The sequence below is a fragment of the Pinus tabuliformis genome, chromosome 4_1 (assembly GCF_031772625.1).
Source record: "Pinus tabuliformis cultivar Carrire ecotype Pingquan chromosome 4_1, CPIR1, whole genome shotgun sequence".
Lineage (NCBI taxonomy): Eukaryota > Viridiplantae > Streptophyta > Pinopsida > Pinales > Pinaceae > Pinus > Pinus tabuliformis.
In genome coordinates, this window is record NC_142303.1 from 229,993,103 (window position 1) to 230,000,687 (window position 7,585).

Consider the following 7,585-nt stretch of genomic DNA (forward strand, 5'->3'; position numbering starts at 1 on the left):
GCCACTTTACTCTCCTTCTCATGGTCCAACCATGCTTTTGGTCTTCATCACTTCTCTGCAGCATCTCCATCAATATTCCAATCTAGAAATCTATCTTAGCTCTCCCTCTGTTAAACTCTTCTTGACTCATCCTCATGCCATTTACTTTGCCATCTTTCCTTTTGTTGTGGCTTCTTTCTGAACCTCTGTTATGACTATCAGTAGTCATCTTCTTCTCCTCTCTCTTCATGAGCTCTTCACTCCTCTGCAACAAGCCTCTGGAACAGCAAGTCCTCCTTACTGTGATCTTACCTCACTAAGCTCTCCTCACTCAGTCTTTTGGTAAGCACGGTCCTCTATCTGGAACCTCCTCTTGAGAAACACCTTTGCTCCTTCTAGGTGTTAGCCTCCTGTTGCAACAGGTGTTCATCTTTCATGATTGACATTTTTACATGCCAAATATGTCATACTTTGCATACTGCAATGCTCCATATTTCTTAAAGAAGGCCAAAGAAAAGGCCATGAAAGTGTGCTAGTCCAAATGCCACTGCTGTATTCCAATTTTGATGACTTAACCATTTTTGAAGAATGTTTTGTAAAAGGGAAGTCCAAACAGCTTAATCTTGGCTTCCCTAGGTTTAAATTTCTTGTTTTAGAATATAGAGAATGATATTTGTCCAAACAGTTTAATCTTGGCAGATTTGTAGATAGGTAGAGAATCAAAGGAGCCCAACTGTTCAATCTGGGCCCTTGGCAGAAATAAGGGTAGACTTAGATAGGAGGGCAGTCAAAAGAAAAAATTGTAAAGCAGGGTCTGCAAGTCTAAGTGCACCCAAACCAAAAAGAAGAAAAAATGTTAGGTGAGTAGGCTGGGTAGGCAGTTTTGAAGTTGCAGAATCATGGTTTGTGATCCATTTCATGTTGTCAAGAGTCATATTTATTCAGATCACAAGTACAAAGCAGTTTTCATCTGGAGGAGCTCAAGCTGGACATCTCTAACTTCCCCATTCTTCCTTACCCCCAAATCAATCGCTAACCTCCTCGAAGAGGTCAAGTTCTGCTTGAGCCTCTTAGTTTCATCATGGTTTGTAAAACATTTGCCTAAGTAGAGATCTGCTTTACTTAGGAGTGCTGATATCTCTGCTACAACTTCTATTTTCCCCTTAAAAGCCTAAGATCCACATGCTTAGCGCTTTCTTGTCATTTCCATATTAACTACTAACTCTATTATTTAGCTCCCTATCTATTTCCCCTTCCCCTACTAAAAACTATGTATAAAAATCCCAAAAAAAATAATAATACCCCCTCCCTGGCACTATAGCCCTATTCTTCTAAGTCTGGGAAATAGCAGTCCATCTGGGGCTGTTATTAGCCCATCCATTTCCTAACAGGAGTTACTCTGACATCTGGTCAGACTAACAACCTTTTCCCCCCTTAACCCTAACCCTACAACACCCATATTTTGCCTTTACCCTAAAGTTTTGCCCACAAAACATGTAACCCGCTCGCTCACAAACCCATAAAACCCACATTTCCTAAGTTTTCACCCCCCCCCGCCGCGCTGTATGAAGATCCGAATATTCGCGCGCCCGATCCCTTATTCCTCCGCCACCTTGTCTGTTCCGCCAGCCATCCGATCTGATGTGCCCGAGATCAACGGTGGGCGGGCCTTCCCATTTCCCAAGCCGCCGATGTTTAGCGTCCGGGAGTTCGGCGGTTTTCCCATCGTACTCTCGCCACGCGTCGCCTTCCCGGGTGTGGCGGAGCCCCCTCCTCCCAAACCGCTTTCTGCTTAAGGGCGGTGCACCCAAAACCGAAAACCGCTTCCACCCTTCTACGTCGGCGCCACATCCTCTGTCCAGTGACATCATCCTGCGTCATCTGCCTGCGTCGGCCTCCTGCCACCGTACTGCCAACTCACCCTGCCACATCACTGCCACCGTGTCACTGCCACGTCACCTGCCGTACATGATGACGTCACCCTGCTGACGTAATCCATCGTACTGGGTCCCACCCGCTGACGTCATGCTGACGTCATCACTCAAAAAAGGCGCGAAAGGCGAAAATCGTGCTTAGGAAGCCCGGATTCAAATTCTGAGGCAGTTTTTCATGCGCGATCTATGGGAAATGGGCCAAAATGGAAAGCCCCTCATCGCGCAACCCCCAGCAAGCCCGAAAGGCGCAGAATGACCCGTTTTTCTTCGCGAAGCGTTCAGAAAGGAGCAAACACAGTTTTTTAAAGCAACGGAGGGCCGAATAGCGGCCATTAATTATTGATTTGACAATTCCATACACAGCAGAAGAGAGAAGCGGCCCAATTCATTCGTCAAAGAGTATCAGAGGAAAGATGGAGCGGCAAAGAGTATCAGTTGAATATTTTAATGGAAATCTTCAATTCCCAAAGCAGCTTAACATTGAATGGCCTCCAACAAAGTCAAATAAAGCGGTGTAAGCCCATTAAAGCTCTCAAATCACAGCTACAGCATTTAAAGCCACCGAACAGCAATGGAGCAGAGACCAATGCGCAGTTATGGCTAGATGAACAGCACAGAGCCACCAGGACAACACATTAACTCAATTTTGATACGGCTGCCCTCAACGCAGCTCAAAGATATTTTCTTGCATTTATTTCTGGATAGGATTAGGTTAAAGTAATCATTTTCTTTCAGACCTGTTTAGGTCAAGCTGTAATACACCATTTTGGGTATTTTCCCCTATATATACCGACCCTCTGTATTGCTAAAAGGGTTGGTTGGTTGAGAATTTTCAGAAGAGACTCGCACTATATATATGAGATGTTTTACTTAATCAAAGACTGCTCAAAAGCTTTGGAGGAATGATTGTCTGCTCTATGTCTAATGGTTTGAAGAGTTGAATGTGGAATTCATGTGCTGCAATATGAATCAATAAGTGCTCCTTACCTCTTTTATTTCAATTTCACATATGCTCAAGTCACTGAACAAAGGATTGGTTTAGAATTTGCTTAGTTGCATTCTATGCTCAGTTTCTGTGGCTTCTTAATGTTTTCTTCTTGATTTAGGCATAAATATGAATTCTGTTATGGCTCATGTTTGACCTATTTCACATATGAATGACTATTATTTAGGAATTCTTAACTGCTCCTAGATAGGGCTCATTTATCTTCTTTCTGCTAACCTGAATGAGAGATTCTTGATTGCCCCTCATTCCTTAGCCTTTAATCCATCTCTTTACTTTGAAAGATTGCTTCATATGCAGCTGTCCTGCTCCATATTTCCTTCTTGTGACCAAGAAAACGCACCAGCAGTCCTACTCCTTGACTCCACACCCAATGGTTCTAAAACTTTCATGCTATCCCTGCCTCTTTACCTGAAAGTATCATGCTTCTCACCAAAACTTAAACAAAACCCCCTTGAACTCAATAGCTAGCCTAAAATCATCTTCAACAAAGCTAAATCAGAAAGAGAGAGCCCTCTCGGATTGCAGGTGGGCTAGAACCTGCAGTCCAAAGACTGGTCTGTGGTTACCTCGACCGTATCCTTTTGTTGCTGACCAAAAGGACAACCTGAGTGATAACATAATGGCGACTCCACTGGGGACCATCCTCAGTTAAATTCACAAATCAAGTTGGAAAACTCCGTAGGAATAAAAATCAATGCTGTCTATTCCTTAAAACTACAAATGAAGTCTGAATGTCGGCCAGGAAGCCTCTGAAACTGTTCTTGCTTTGCATTAAGAGGAGTAAATAAATGTTGCTTCAGTCAATCTTCATGCTAGTTTTAAGCTGCAGATAGTTGTTCCAAAATTTGATCAGTTCCTTGCTAATTCTCAAAGCATTCCCAGAAAAATACCAAAAAAAACAAATTCGGAAGTTGGCTCCCAAAAAGAATTCTCGATATACAAGGTCAAATCCAGACCCTAATCCCCCAACTGCTTTTGAAAATCCGAACTTAATCCCAAAGATCCTTAGGAAGCAAGAGCAAAGAGAAGATTTTGCTGATAATACTCCTGAAACAGTTCACCCTAGTTGCGTTCCAACCCCAGTCAAAGTTTTATTTCGTTCAACCCCTGCTTCCCCTTGTTCATCATCCACATCTCAAAGCACTCTTTCCACACCTCCATTCACTACACATACTACAACTACCACTACAGCCATTCCAGTTACTCCTATTATCCCTGTTGTCCCAGTTGTTCCATTTATCCCCGTTGTTCCATTTATCCCTGTGAATATGGCTAATAGATATGCACCCCTGCAACTGCCTGCTAATCCTGGGGCTTTGCCTCAATATTACCAAACTAAAATCACATATTTTGATAGTATTGGTTCTTGCACAGCCCTTCAGCATACCAAGAAAATGAAAGACTATTTTGAGAACTACGAGATAGATGATGATAGCGTGAGAATGAAAATTTTTGTTCAAATTTTGACAGGTGATGTAAGAACCTGGTTCAGATCACTTGCTGCAAACTCCATAACCACTCCGAATGAGCTTTACCAATCCTTTACCAACAGATGGGAGAAAAAGAAAGACCCCTTGCACATATTGGCTGAATACGATACAATTAAAAGAGGCCCTCAAGAGACTGTTTTGGAGTACTGTGCAAGATTCAATAATGTCTATAATGCAATACCACAGAACTTAAGACCGCCCCCTGACCTTGCCTTGTATAAATTCCCTGATGGATTTGACCCGGATATGGCATACCAGTTCAAAGAAAGAGCCCCCCAAACCCTTGCAGATATGCAAAATGTTGCTGTTAGCGTAGAGGCCAACCTAATTGCCAAGAGAAACAGAGCTAGAATGGAAAGAAGAACCACCTTTAAGGAAGAACCCTCAGCCTTAGAGCAGAAGCTTGATGCTATTATCAGTGGCATGCAAAGGCTGGGAGACAGAGTAGAAAGTGTTGAGAGGGAATCATCATGGGAAGGACAACAGTCCAATACCATAAGGAACCCAAATTTCAGGAAAACGCAGAACATAAATGCTGGTAGGTCAAGCCCAGACCATGACATAATACCCCCTTTTCAAGATAATTATGTCGAAGAATCCACATCTACTGAGCAAACAGAGGACACTCACATGAATTTGATGGATCTGAAGGGCGAGTAGCAAACTTTTCTATCCCAAGAAGACCAAGATGAGCACGACTTTAGTCAATTTCAGACTAAGTCTGGTGAGTCTTTTGATTTTAAACAAGGTTATGATACTGTTGTGTATGAAGTACACAAACAATATAAGCTAAGAACTAGGACCATTGACATTTCTGAACCTAGCAAAACAAAGGATAGCAAACAGCCAAACAAGATTAAAGGCAAGGTTGTTATAACAGAACCAGCTGATATACCTGTCCCAAACCCGCATCAAGTAACTGTAGAAGACATAACAGAAATGCAGCCTTCTATTGATCAGCCTTCGCCATCTTCTTCCCCAAAAGTAAACTCGAACAGCGTTCCAAAAAGCCATCCTAAAACTGAAAAACCGCAAGCAATTACTTCTCTTAGCGATGACAAACAAGAGGAAATCTCTGACACTCCACTGGAAAAAGGAAAACCTGCATCTCATAATACTAAAGCCCAATCTAAAAAATCGTTTGATCTAGAGGCAGAAATAGGTAAATTGAAGATATCTGTCCCTCTCTCAGAACTTTCCAAACACGATGTGTATAGGCAACAAATTCAAAGATAACTTCAAATCCTAGAAAATAAGGATGATGTAAATGTTTTAGATGATACCCCTGAACCGTTGTTTGGTCCAGAAGTTAATGGGAAATCAACATATGGACCTATCCCACCCTTTTATGTCAATTTGCATGTACATGACAAAATTTTGCACAACGCTATGTTTGACTCAGGAGCATCGCACAATCTTATGCCCAAAGCAGTTATGGAGAGACTAAACCTGGATGTTACAAGACCTGACAAAGATTTATTCTCATTTGACTCAAGTCAAGTCAAGTGTTTAGGCCTCATCAAAGACTTGTGTGTCTCCTTAGTCCAATATCCTAACAAGACCATCCTCATGGATGTGGTGGTGGCTGACATCCCACCAAAGTACGGTATGCTCCTATCAAGATCATGGGGAGCAAAGCTCCAAGGATCCCTTCAATTAGACCTCTCCTATGCCACTGTTTCAGTCTTTGGGCAACCAAAGAGACTGTACAGAGAAACACTCATGAAATATGTGGTAAGTAGTGAGAGCAAGCCTGAAAAATTTCCCATTTACTCAATCCATTCTGATATGGATTCCTTTATTTTGTTTAATGATGATACAAATTCTCCAACTGATGATGAGCCTTTGGCTCTAGTACAACAAGCACACATCAATGAAGAATCGGTTGCCCTTACCCAAGAAACTGTCAAAACATTTAATGCAACCAGCATACTAGAAGAACCTCTCCAAACAAAAATTTTAAATCTGCCCAATCCTAAAATAGCTGAAACTCTTAGTACTAACCACAAGCAAGAAATCACATGGTATTTAGAGTTTGATGGCTCTGTCAACAAGTTAGGAGTAGGGGCAGGTGTCTGGATTCACAACACACATAACAACCATGCAGAAGGCCATGCATATAGACTGAACTTTAAATGCACCAACAACATGGCAGAGTATGAGGCTCTGCTTTTAGGCCTTAAACTGCTCAAAACTCTAGGAGCTGCAAAAGTGTCCATTTTAGGTGACTCTGATTTAATCATACAACAGATGAAAGGTAACTTTGTTACCAATGACAATAGAATGAGGGCCTATAGGACTGCTACCACTAATATACTCAATGCATTCACTGAATCCAAGCTTGCCAAAATCTCAAGAGATCATAACATTCATGCACATAGCCTAGCCACTTTTGCTAGTACACGCAAGCTTCCTTTTGGGCCAAACCATCACTTTACTGCTGAAATAAAACATAGGCCCGCTGTCCCAAATAACGTTAAAGACTGGAAAATGTTTGAAAGTGATGCCCAGATTAACAATTTCCTTACTCTTGAGCATGAGTTTTCAAATATTAACATTGACATGGATGCTATGAATGATTCCCAACAGCAAACAACTGAAAATCAGCAGGAAAATCAGCGAGCTGTAACAGCTGCAACAACCAAACAAATCCTAAACCCAACTGTTTTTGATAACACAAATATAGAAGAGCTGAAACAAATACATTTGGAGGAGATAGCCAAAATAGAGGCCGAGATCATTGACTTAAAGGATAACTTTTTGCCTGCTGGCCTAACCCCATTAGAAGACATGTTTGATGCTAATGATGTTCCCAAAAAACCAAAATTACAGCCCATAAACACTGATATAGAGGAACACAACATTGGGATAGCAGAGAATCCCAAAATGATCAAACTGTCCAAAAATTTACCACCTGATCAAAATCCCAAGTATATTGATTTATTTAAAGAATTCCAAGATGTATTTTCTTGGAGCTATGAGGACTTGAAGTCCTATGACACCTCAGTGATCCAACACACCATTCCCTTAAAACCAAATCAGAAGCCCTTCAAACAAAAACTTAGGAGAATCAATCCTGTGATTCTCCCTTTAATTGAGAAGGAAGTAAAGAGAATGTTTGAAGTAGGCATAATAGCACCCATCAGATTTTCTGAATGGGTATCCAACCTTGTTCC